This window comes from Ischnura elegans, chromosome 7 (genome assembly GCF_921293095.1).
Source record: "Ischnura elegans chromosome 7, ioIscEleg1.1, whole genome shotgun sequence".
Lineage (NCBI taxonomy): Eukaryota > Metazoa > Arthropoda > Insecta > Odonata > Coenagrionidae > Ischnura > Ischnura elegans.
Genome location: NC_060252.1, coordinates 73,647,219 through 73,660,240, shown reverse-complemented (window position 1 = coordinate 73,660,240; position 13,022 = coordinate 73,647,219). Strand labels below are relative to the sequence as shown.

General features: G+C 40.0%; 1 protein-coding gene across 5 annotated transcripts in view; it reads right to left on the bottom strand.

Moving 5' to 3' along the window:
• Positions 1-12,217, bottom strand: part of LOC124162791 (zinc/cadmium resistance protein) — a 214,086-nt gene extending 201,869 nt beyond the window's left edge. For 3 of the 5 annotated variants that reach the window (XM_046539428.1, XM_046539430.1, XM_046539432.1), the window contains exon 1: positions 12,002-12,216. The gene's annotated coding sequence lies outside the window, so the exon portion shown is untranslated. Of the gene's footprint in view, positions 1-12,001 lie in introns of all 5 variants that reach the window. The other 2 variants (XR_006865678.1, XR_006865677.1) reach the window with 1 other exon arrangement.
• Between the last annotated feature and the right edge of the window lie 805 nt (positions 12,218-13,022).

Below are 13,022 nucleotides of genomic sequence, written 5' to 3'. Positions count from 1 at the left end.
CACGATAACAGCTCACTCGGAGTTAACCGGCCAACCAACACTTGCGGCCGACCGCAAACCTTGGCGAACTTCCATACACACATCCACCTCGATGATACCCCTAGTGCTCCATTACTGGGGAATATTTTGTGCAGAGCACTAGTGCCAACAACCCACCACTTCTAGTTCCCCATCGCCACGACCCTTAGGCCCCCAACAGCTACAGTAGTAACCACCGCAATCTCTGCCGCACTTGAGAGGGGTAAATAGTCGTACAAATTCACACAGTGACTTCAATAACACACATCACTTGAGAGACCACGACAAAGGATGAATATCAAATCACGATTGAGATAAAGGGCGGCTACAGGAACTATATGGCTAAACAGGAGGAAGCAATGATGGAACTATTCACTTTGAAGGGTGTTTGGAAAAAAGGACAGCTTACTAACATGAGTGATATTTTATAAAGTGATACCTTTCCTCAATTATTTTGTTTTTCTTTACCTATAACAAACTGTAATCATATTGGCCAACACCTAAACTGTTTACACTACAAACTCGAACAAATCAAGTAATTGTAATAACTTAAGGGCACCAAATACTACCCTAGTCTCCAAAAACATTTTTTATAAAATCTTATTTTCAATTTGAAGAACCACAGATATCCACGGCACGTTTCCCCAACTAAAGGCCCTCGAAAGGTGTAATAACTACATAAAGCGAATTCTAGAAAATTTGTTATTCTTGTCATTTGGGACTATAAGAGAGAAAAATGAAGACTAGTAGTTTTCCAACCTTTATCAGTCGCCTACTTCTCGAGCTATTGAATGCGAAAAATTAACGGCCAAAACCATTCCCTGGATAAGTTGATAACGTCACGAGATCATGCGGTGCGCGTCACCGCTTTTCCGCAAATCTTCGGACTCGCGCATCAGCTTCACGGGCTTCGTTGTAGTTACACTCTTGCAATTCTTACTACTTGTGAGTGATTACTTCCCTCAATGGAAAATTCTCCGGGAAAGACTAAAAGAGTTAGAGCTAGAAAAGAAGGCGTCACCAACTGAATAAAGAAGATTTAATTTTCGCTGTATCTTTCCTTCCTTATACCAGATTATTTTAATTAATTGAGATTTCGGACGAATGAACTCTTTCCGATCCTGCCTCACTCCTTCGTTTAAGTATTTTACTGGGTAAGGTAAGTTTACGTAAAGAATTAAGCGAAATACTCTGGTCTGCCTCCCCTACAAAATTAAGCCTACCTCTTCCGCCCGCGATACGACCAAATCCCTTTCATTCTATTCATAAATCGTATTCTCTTCCATCACTTCCCTCGTATATCTAACATTCTTCCCTCGGAACAAATTTTAACATGCCCTCCCATTTCATTACTTGTTCTATCCAAATTCTCTTTCTCCCCCGTATTTCTTCTTCTTTCCTCGTCCCCCATGTCTAGCACGTGGTCGTTTCTTTTCCTTCAGCTCCAATTCACCTTCTCCATTTTCTTACATATATACAAATTCATTCCCGCAGCCATCTCTCGTCGTCCTTCCTCTGAGTCCACGTTTCCGCACTGTAACTCCGCACTAACTAGCCTTTACATCTCATCGCAAGCATATGCAAATATCCCGTCATCAGCTCTTCCCTATTGAATAAAATGACCTTAGCAATTATCGTAGTGTAAGCCAGAGAAAATTATTACAATTTTTATAGAGGGAATTCGATGATCCAACTGATTGTGAAGAGTCTTGATGGATTTGGTCCTTATTGCGGATGGCAATTTCACATTCAGATGTTCAATGGCACAAATATTGTTTATATTGTAGAGAACTTCCATTTAAAAGGATATACGTTGACCTTAAGGAGAAGACGGGACAACTTAGTTGGCCACAATATGAAACACGATGGCCAGATGAAAGGACAGGTGGAAGGAAAGAAGGGCAAGGGACGCCCCCGAGTTATATAGGACAGGCTATGAAAGATGAAAAAGAGAAGAAATACGTCGCTACGAAAAGGCTATCGGATTGGAGAGATACGTCAAACCAATCTTAGGATTAAAAACCTGATGCTTTCCCGGCGAATATGTTCAAAAAAGGCTATTCGGGCTTCCAGCCGGGTGGTCTCCCTCCATTCTGCCGACGTTTCGGCCCTAAAAAGGAGCATTAAAAATCTAGGCTCTTTAAAGGAGGAAGAAAGACCAAAGTCCATCGCTATAGCCAAAATTCCCTATGTGTCTACGGTGTCAGGGAAAATTTCAAGGATCCTCAAAAAACAAAGTATTGACACCGTTTTCCAACCATGCTCCAAACTAAGAGATCTACTTCTTAAAGCGAAGGATCCTTGTGGTTTTGAAACTCCAGGGGTCTACCAAATTCCTTGTGAGTGTGGGCAGGTGTACGTGGGGGAAACGGGAAGAACTATCAATGCAAGGATAAAAGAACATAAGAGACACCTTAGGCTCTGCTAACCGGAAAAATCCGCGGTTGTAGAACACGCCATTGAATCCGATCATAGGGTAAAGTGAAATCTCTTGAAAATTCTATGCCGCGAGACTGATTTCTGGAAAAGACTGGTTAAGGAATCCATCGAGATCCGGCTGGCAACTAACACCCTCAATCGTGACACAGGGTATTCACTGAGTAATGCATGGAAACCGGCACTTAAGAAAATAAGATTGGCTGCCTCCCAGCCAATCATGTTAGACCTCACAACCAACTGAAGAGTAAACAAGCTGGCAAACTTCATCCACTCACCATTAGCCCTGAGGATGGAACCCGACTCGTGTTCCGAAACGTCGGCAGAATGGAGGGAGACCACCCGGCTGGAAGCCCGAATAGCCTTTTTTGATCAATCTTAGGATTGTTGACTAATGACGATGATGATGTTGACAGTCAAAGACCATTGCTGGTCATCAGAAATCGCATGGGTAGCCAATCAATCCATGGCCGTCGTTCGATATCCAGCATCGGCATATTGGTCCATTGGTTATTTTTAGTCGCCCAATTCACCTTCCACATTCTTTTCCTCGCCCACATCTGAAACGCCTTTACCCTTCTCCCGCCTCTTCCTCGAAGTCCACGTATCCGCACCGTGAAGGTCCATTCGCTCTACAAAGAGAACAATGGCCGTCGTACGATGTCCAGCAATGGTATATTGGTCCATTGGTTATTTTCAGCCGTCCACTTCACCTTCCCCATTATTTTCCACACCCATAGCCCCCCCCCCCCCTCGTCTCTCCCTCCACGTCCACGTTTCCGCACCTTGAAGTTCCATTCGCTCTACAGAGAGAAAATCTACAGCTGCCCCTCGTGCTTCGAGAGGGTTTCAAGGATTCATGCCCGGCGTGACCCCTCCCAACCCACCCACTTCCCAGTCGACCCCTTTCACACAGCGAGTATTGAGCGCTCCAATTCCAGCGACCGAGCGTGACAACACAGTGAGCGAGCGAGCGAGCGAACGGCCGGCCCCTCCCACTTCCAACAGCTGTGCCTCCGCATAGCGCAGCGGGTCAAGTCACTCGTGCACGGAGACTTCACAATATGACGAGGAGGACGCCTTTCCGCGGCCGCCGCGAGCCACTAGCCAATCGTGAGGACTAAGAGGTACGGTTTTCGATCCATAGGCCATTCTAGTCACATGAATCGCTCTCACATCATCATCAACACTGGACAACAATCCTACAATTGATTTGACGCAGCTCTCCACTCAATTTTTCTCTTAGCCAATCATTACCTATTCCATATATTTTATTCGAGATCTTCATTTTATATTCTTTACATCGACTCATTTCTTCACGATTACTTTTATATTACAACGATTGTCTCCTCTTGTCTTAATCAGGCCTTCACTCCTCAAGATATGACCAATTAGGTCGTTTCGTATTCTTACCAAGGTTGGAATAAATACTTGAAATTTTCCACGTTTACAACATTTATTGCGACCTAAATTTCAATGTTATAACATCATCTTCAAGACAAATGGTGAGTAGTACATTCAATTCACACAATCAACCCTTCCCTTCCTTACTAACCTGACCACCTCTTTCTCCAGTTTTTCCAGGCATCATCCATTCCAGACATCTCTATTACTCTCCTCTATATTCTATTCCTTCCTTCTTCAGGTTTTTCCATCTCCACCCCCTCCTCTTTCCCTTGCTACCCCACTTCAGTTCAAAAATTTTGTAAATTGAATGCACTACACACTATTTGTACCTTGAAGATGATGTAGTAATGCCGAAACCTGGGTGGTTATAAATTCTATAATCGTGGAGAATTGCAAGTATTATAATTTCAATATGGAAAAATGTCACCCCTCCACGCTTGAATCTTCGGATTTTATTCATATCAAGGTTGTCACGGGGCTTCTCTTCTCTCCGGACTTTCTAATTACATCCTCGGTCGATACATTTGATCATCACCATCCTAATATTGCCACAAGAGCCAATATAAAATCACACATTTACAAGAGCAATTTCTACAAAATGTAGCGAGGAAAGACTACTATTGAGGCCTCCGTCGATGAGGCGTAATTTAAAAATTTTCATGAAAGTTAGTTATCATTCGTTTCTCGGATCAACTACCCTAAACTACTGGCGGGTCCTTAGAAGTTAAATATCGCTTTCCAAACATCACTTAGAGACTCGAAGCTCCACTTCGCTCTCGCAAATCTTTCGAATTTGCATCAAATATAGAAAGCCACTCGCCAATTATGAGGGCTAGAGGTATGGCTTTCAATTCATTTAGGTTCTTCGAGTTATGCGATTTGGTTCATACCGTTGAATGGCTCTCGCAAATCTTTCAAAATCATCCAAATAGATTCTTTTTTATCATAGACCTTGAATCCCGAAAATGTACAAAACTTTACCTTCTACGCACCCTTCAATTGATCTATCCTCCACCTATCACGCTTTTACCCCCCATATCAAAAACTTTTACCTTCACAATATGACTGGTTTCCTCTCCAAAGTTTTCGACTATCAGCAAATCACTTTTACTAGGTCTTCTCATGCCTACTTTATCTGGTTATTAATTTATTATCTTGTTCATCATACTTTCTTTTAAAAAATGCCACTTGTGGATGGTTTATCATATTGAAGTAAATAACTGAACGGAATGAACGTGAACCAGATTAAAATCGCAGGTCAAAGCTAAAACTTTGTGAACTAAATGAGGACTGCGAATTGAAATGAACATAGGAAACTGAATGAACACAATAAAATAGAACCAGGGACGAAATATGCTAATAAAATTTAACAATTTGGACAACAAAAAAAACAAGATGCAACAAATCCATCGAAAACTTCCCTCTAAATCGCTACAGGTTTTGTCAATGATGAAACATGAGAACTATTACAATAACGGAGGTTTTTAGAGTGGATTACTTGGAAGTGTACTCCTATACTAAAATTTAAAATTGATAGCAACGTAATTGCTCCATTTTTAAATGCTTTGCCTCAGTTATTAATGAAAAAATTAGCCCGATTTTTTACTCGTCCATATATATGTCAATCTATGGCTAAAAGTACCAAGATGACGTAGTTAGGCCTAGAATCCTTTTCATGGGATATGATTATTAGCAATCTTCTTTTCCACGAGTTCTAATTCCCTTTCATGTGATAATTCTTCATAAGCCATTAGATTGACATGAACCATTTTATCCGTTAAAAACAATTTAAAACGAATAATGTGAATCAATCAAAATTCATTTGTTCAATAGCAATGAATCGTTCAATACGAACGATTCAATCACGAACGACCAATGAGAACTACTCCAGCCGACACGACGTGAAGCGGCAGTACTTGAAAAATTATTTCCGTAAAAAATAAACAAAATACATGTGCCTCTTTGAACTCTTCGTGACTGATATGCACACGTGCGAAAGCTCACAAGGTATGAAAAGCAATGGTGGCCTATGTGGTCTCAAGAAGGCCGGATAATTATTATGTGGCCACTCCACGGTATCGGTACGTTATGTGGTATTCATCTACATCTACATAATACCATGCGGCCCACCTCTAGGGTGTTTGGCAGGGGGTGATCAACCGCCAACATGCATAATGCAAGAGGAAGGCCACATGAACACCACACGGTCATAAATTACGCATAATAAAAAAAGGTGTACATTCATGAAAAGGCAAAACTTGCCTAAGGTTAGTAAATCCCAGTGGCGTAGCCAGGATTTTGAAATGGGGTTTACCGAGGATTTCGGGGCCTTTCCGGAGGTTATGGAAAACACCCCAGATCAAAGAAGTGTTTTAACTCCGGGCTTAATACTTAAAAACTCTTTTCTACAATTATTACATCAAGAATTAATGAAGCCAAAAAATGAAGATATCACGCAGTAGCTGAAGTAAATGAAGATATCACCGTCCTTGCCCACAAATGAGGCACCCGAATTCCTATAGGTGGCAGCCAGAGACGCACGGTGATCCGAACAGTCCCTCTGAGCTCAAACAGAGGACTTTGAAACTCTAAGATTGACCCCGATTCGACCACACGAAATCAAACAGTTCAAGCAAGATAATGGCGTGTTTTCCACGGCGGCTCATACTAAAGTACACACACGGCTGAACTGACAGGTTAGTGAGGGGGGGAGAGAGAAAATAAGAATCTTAATTGAGAGAAAGGCAAACGATGTCGAACGTTCCGGAAGAACAGCACTGATCGTACCAAGCATTTGGAACAATTAATAAAGAGCAAATATCAGTAAAGAAGATGACTGACAGGGAGAGTTCGCGCTATAGAAAATTAAGGTACGGTGAAGAATTAAAAACACTCATCATCAGCATTAATTAACAATCCAAAGATTGAGTTGACGCAGCTCTCCATTCCTCTCTCCTATCCGCTAGCCTTTTCATAGCGACGTATCTCTTATTTTTTACATCCTTTAAAATCTGTCCCATATAACTAATTCCCTTGCCCTTCTCCCCTTCCACCTGTCTTTCTAGGATTGTTTTCATCACGTCCACGAATATTGCAAAAGAGGATCCTCAAGTCGGCCTCGAAAAGTGTTGTAAACCGCCACGCATTTAAATGGGTTTACAGAAGTCGCCACCCGTGTCGCTGATGGACAAAATGATCCGAGTTTCACTGGGAAATAAGTTATAATTTGGGTTATTAATCGAAATTTATACACAAATTTAACGTGATCCATTAAATGCATTGCTTATTAATGCTATTCCTCGAGATGACAAACATTTTACAGCAAAGTATTGGAAAAAAATGGATCGCAGTGCACTTGTCCTCGCGTCGTGGACAGTTTTGGAAGCCGATTAAAATGCGATCGTAAATGGCAACAGAAATCAACCGTGTATCGGATGGTATCGGGCCTCCTCTATGCAATCCCCTTGCTCAGGCCATCAGTGTTTTCATTTTTCCATCTAAGTTTCTAAGTCTTCTCCTCGAGGTTTTTAGAAGACTTTTCTTTTCTCCTACCCTTCTTACCATTTCCTCATTACTTACACAGTCAATCCATTTTATCCAATGTAATAAATGTAATTGTCAGTAACAGGAGATTCAAAAAAAATAATCGGGCTCGATTACATTAAACTGAAAAATATGTAATTAATTAAAATAACAAATTAATCAGAAGGATCACAATTACCGTAAATTTTGCCCCAAAACAAGACGCAACCGAAGTCAATATTTCTTCAAAATACGGAGTGATGAATTACAAACCAGCATTTTCATTGTAATTTAATGCCTCCCCATAAATTAATAATTACAAATTTCATTCAGGTACTTTTAGCGTAAATAAATCTGTCTATCAAAACTTTATACCAGTGGATGAGGTTTATGTAGCTGGAACTGCCTTTTGGATCATCGCGCGTGGAATTAAATTTTTCACTTTTGATCAATAAAAAAGTAACAATTACACACATATGTAACGATTACTCGCACGAACTTTGCAATAGATTACGATCAAACATGAATTTGTTACGCATAGATTACTATTAAAAATTACCAAAGATGTAATCGTTACCTGAAATGTGATTATTTTTACTTTGCTACATAACATAACTGGTTGTTGTAAAGTTCAGCATTTTCCGATTGGGGGTAGATTCACCATCGAATTTGGCTGTGGAGGGGTCATGACCTGGGTCCGGGGAGAATGGAATACCCCCCAGGTGAGAGGAGAGTTCTCCCGTGTATTTTTTTTTAATTTTAGAAGGGAAAATCATAAATATTTAAAATTTGCACATACACTACCTTTACAAGGAGTAGAGTTAGTGTATATCAAACCCCGGCTAATCCGCGAGCCGTTGGAGATAAAGAAATTCGACCATAATTTCAAAAGGGTCTCCGGTTTAAAATTCAGCCACACACGAGATCCTGCTCTTCCCCAAGAAAAAAGTGACCAGCATCTGCCATGAAACGTCGGGCAACAAACGGAACAAATACGTGGGGCACACCCGAAAAGCATCACCAACAAGGATACAAAAAATATTTAACCTATAAAACTTTCAAAAAATTAATAAAATTTGGGTGGTTGCGACCCCTATGAATCTTCCTCTAAATCCACCACTCCTTCCTCAAGGTTCACGTTTCCGATGCGGACACGTGAACCTTGAGGAAGGAGGAGCACAGACAGGAAGCGTACGTAAATATTGATGTGGAGGAAAAAAGAAAATGTGATGTTAATGGAGAGGTATAGGAACGTCGAAGTGCTGGACATGGTGAGGAAGGTAAGGAAAATTAAAGAGAATATGAGGGTATGGATGGCGCGAGTACTGAGCGTGGAAGGGCTATAAGGAATGCTATAGGTTTTATAGATTTAAGAGTAGACCTTATTGGGGATTGGAGAGAGTAGTCCAATTGGAGTCAGGCCGTATTCATCGCGAAATACTCTATATAAACCTACGTTAGCGGGTAGATTACCTCAAACCTAAAAAATTATATGGCTATACTCAGTAGCGTAACCAGGAATTTCATTCGGGGGGGAGGTCCAAAACCAGTAGGGAAATTTTTTGAAAAACAGGGTATACTAAATAATGGGTTTTCAACTAATGTTAACACTTTTCATAATCGAAAAAACTTCATTTGTTAAAGAAATACATTGTAAATTCATGATTTTTCAATGTTTTGTCTTTTTTAATGAAGGAACATAATTGTGTTTTTATATTTCGGGGGGGAGGGGGGTTCCGGACCCCCCACATCTCCCCTCCCCCCGTGGTTACGCCACTGGCTATACTACTTTAAGCAAACGATAAATATACAAGCCGCTTTTACATCAGCATATATAAAGTGGATTTTTAGTGAAAATACATTTCATTTTAATAATAAAAAAGACGAAGCAGATTGAGCATATCAGTTACACCAGCCTAGAAGAACCCTTTACCACTTGCTACCTTCCAGCAGTAGATATGGGGCGAGAGAATGGACAAACCCAAATCCCAAAAAAAAACCAATGATGATAAAGCTGCTAACGTGGAAATCGGTACTTTCATAGTTTTACCCATGATGGTCCTTTCAAATTTCAGAGGGGAGCACAGGGGTCATGACCCCCTCCAATTTTATCATTTTTTAAATTTTTTTATTAGTTAAGTTGTTTTTTTTATCCTTGTAAAGGAGTAAAGGGAGTGCATATGGAAATGCATGGCTACAAGTACTGCGAATGCGAGAGAAGTTTGAGTTGTATTTACTGTAGAGCGTGGCACTCCCTAATGTAAAAACGCCCCTCTCCCCCGGAGGCAATTCCAAACTCCCCAAACCCAGATCATGTCCCCCCAAAATTTGACTCCGTCCCTGATGCCATCCCTGAACATTGAGAGACGGGGGAAACTGCAATATCAAAAGAACGCAGATAGAACAAAAAAATTGGGGGATTTCTTAGGAGACGGGGTACATTTAGAGAGACTATCTCCCAAAGCATGGGGGAGGGGCACTTCTCGCAACGGCTTAGATACATCAATTCAGAACCAGAAAATTAGGATTTTGACTATAGGGGATGGGCAACATAAAATCAACCTATTTATGCAAAAGCGAATGAATAACACGCGTAATGATGTACAAAAACAGATAACAAAATGCATCTACATAGTTCTTGAAACTGAATTTACTGCTTCTCAGATATTATATGTATACTTACAGAGTATTAAACATCTTTTACTTTGGAATTGGCTATTAAGGAAAATTGCTACCTATGACTCTGTTCTCCCTGAATGAAAAAATGCTGTTCCTTACCCTGGAGAAAATACGATTGTATTTCATAGAATTTTTGTGTACATTTCTCGTTAGATATAAAACGTCCTTTTCGAGCATAGGTTCTCAAAAAATACTTTATCTTCACAAAGAAACTGGTTATTACTGATGATGAAATATTGACATCGTATTTATTATACATAATATTCGCATTCTATACTGATATTCTGTTATCATCTATAAAATTAAACCCTAAAGTCCGTTTACATGGGGCATGCCCCAGCACAACTCAGAACTGCATTTTTTCCTTGATTTGGCGTGAAATTTTCGCAATGCATGGACGAAATTAGAGCACCGGCGACTTCGTCGTCTCACGCTCATGCTTTCTCGCATGCGTTCCAGCGAGTCGACGCGTTAAACTACTTCATTTGAAATGCGCTATCAAACGCAACGCAGAATGAGCAAGTACACACCCCCTGTAAAACGGACTTTAAATGTTAACATCGTTACGGAACAAAAGCGGCAAAAACGAAACTTGGCCTCCATACCTTCGTCCTGGATTCGAATCCTATCTTAGGTTTTTTTGCAAGCCGTGAAATGGTAAAATTTATTACAAGGAAGAACAGAGTAATAATAAATGGATGACAGAATAAAATGATCGCTGAAAATGCCAACGATGCCGAATTAATTCCAGAAACGGCTGATTTCATTCAGTTGATGATCTCGGTCCTCTACATTAAATAGCATTTCTAAAATATCACTTTGTTGAGCCATTGAACGCATGATTCAGTGGTATTTCAGAAGAATAAATCAAACTTGATGATTACCGTTAACACCAAAAGAATGAAGGACCTAGTCCCACTTTCTAAAAGTATGCACATTACCGATGATGAACATTCTCAAATTTTCTTCATGTTAAAATATAGCCAGTTTGATGAATTACAACAAACACATTAAGAGGTCTGAAATTCTACTATTCAGGGAAAACTTCATCAGTATGCACATACTTAGAACGGTGGCGCATGCATTCACCGATATTTGTTTACTTAGGTCATTGAAGTTATTCTTGATCTGAAAGGATAAATATAATTTGGAATTGGTTCAATGAATATGTTGCATCCTCATAAGAGCAGGTGTTAATTCAGTAAAACGAATATTAAAACTAATGAAGACACTCCTCTTCTCTGAGAACAATCTTCACTTCAACATTGCCATGTAGCCTTGATCCGATTTTGCTCGGTTCCCCAAGAGAGCTTTCGCGAAACATCCTTCCGGCGACTTGTGTATACCAGCTGATGACAAGAGAAAACGGAGTATTGGTGATGATACTTCAAATAAACATAAACACCGACTTATACGTCCCAAAAAACAGGTACAGATGGGATTTAGATGAAGAATAAATCCAATCGACCCCAGAGAGATAACCGCAGCAATTAAATAAGACATTAGACACATGAAATGAAATATCATGCTATACCAGGTCTAATGATGACGCTGGAAATAAACAATAAATACAGCTGTAATCGGCATTCGCCCATTTTGTTTGGAGTAACAAACGCATTATCATAATACAGATATTAATGCAAAAGCTCCCCTAAGTAGATAATACGAATGATTACTCTTCAATTGATCTCAACAGTTGACAATATAAAAGCCTGATAAATACCGTTTACAGAATTTTCTGTGAGTTTCCCTTCCCAGTACTGAACGAGATAGAAATAATCTGCATCACAATTACACAAACACTACGTCAATACGTATAACATTGCGATGAAAAGCTCGTACTATATATGGCTGTTCGAGACCACAGCTGAAACTAGTCCGATTACGAAGCACAAACACACGAATAATTAAGATAAAATGCACTAAACAGAGCTCTTACCTGTTAATCGTTTGTGTTCAAAATTTATTCAGCGGCACCTCACGCAGGACCACGGCAGTTCCCAGCACCGTGAATCTGTAGGAACTTATGCACTGAAATTAAATACACTCACGTACATCACGTACTCGAGAACACAGCACTAAATTTCTTCAGAGTGCAGTCACCGAATAGCTTCAACCGCTCAGCTGAGGCTTTTTTCATCTGCTTCCATATCAACTTTTCACGAATCAGCGTTTTCAACTGGCAGGGCTGATACCAACGCCATCTAGCGTTTTCCTTGCAAACAATATGATATTTGGGCGCCATTTTTGAGAGATCAAAACGTATCAATATCTGCGACTAATTGATTTAAACGCTGCATTGACTTTTTTTACAATAAGCGTTCACAGAAAAAGTCGCTTAGTAACTACCTCCATATTATTTTCCCTCGATGGAGTAACTTGGCACAGTTTTTTTTTACTCTCCGTAACATAGAAAGCAAGTTTAGTCATTTCATTGAAGCTGCGGCGGCTGGTGCGTGTTTTCAGATAATGGCGGTGTTCAATCATTATTCGTAGGACATTGTAATGCGTCCATCTTGGCAATTTTACATCCAGAAAATTATAAATGAATACTACTAGTTATAATTATTATCAGAAATTGTGTCAATAAATAACTGGTGAATAAGTGATCATTTCATCGCATGATCATTGAACTCAGTCGCGTAGCCAGGGGAGGGGGGTCCGGACCCTCCCCCCACCCCCCCGAAATATAAAAACGCAATCATTTTCCTTCGAAGAAAACGAAATAAGAGAAAACTAATTATAAAAAAAAATAATTTACAAAATCTTTCTTTAACAAATGAAGTTTTTTGATTATAAGAAGAGTTAAAATTAGTTTAAAACCCTCTACTCAGTACCGTTTTTCAAATATTTTCCACCCTCGTTTCCCCCCCCCCCCCCAAACGAAATTCCTGGCTACGCCACTGATTGATCTATTGTGACCAGGTCCCTTTGAGACTAATTTCTCAAGCACAAAAGTT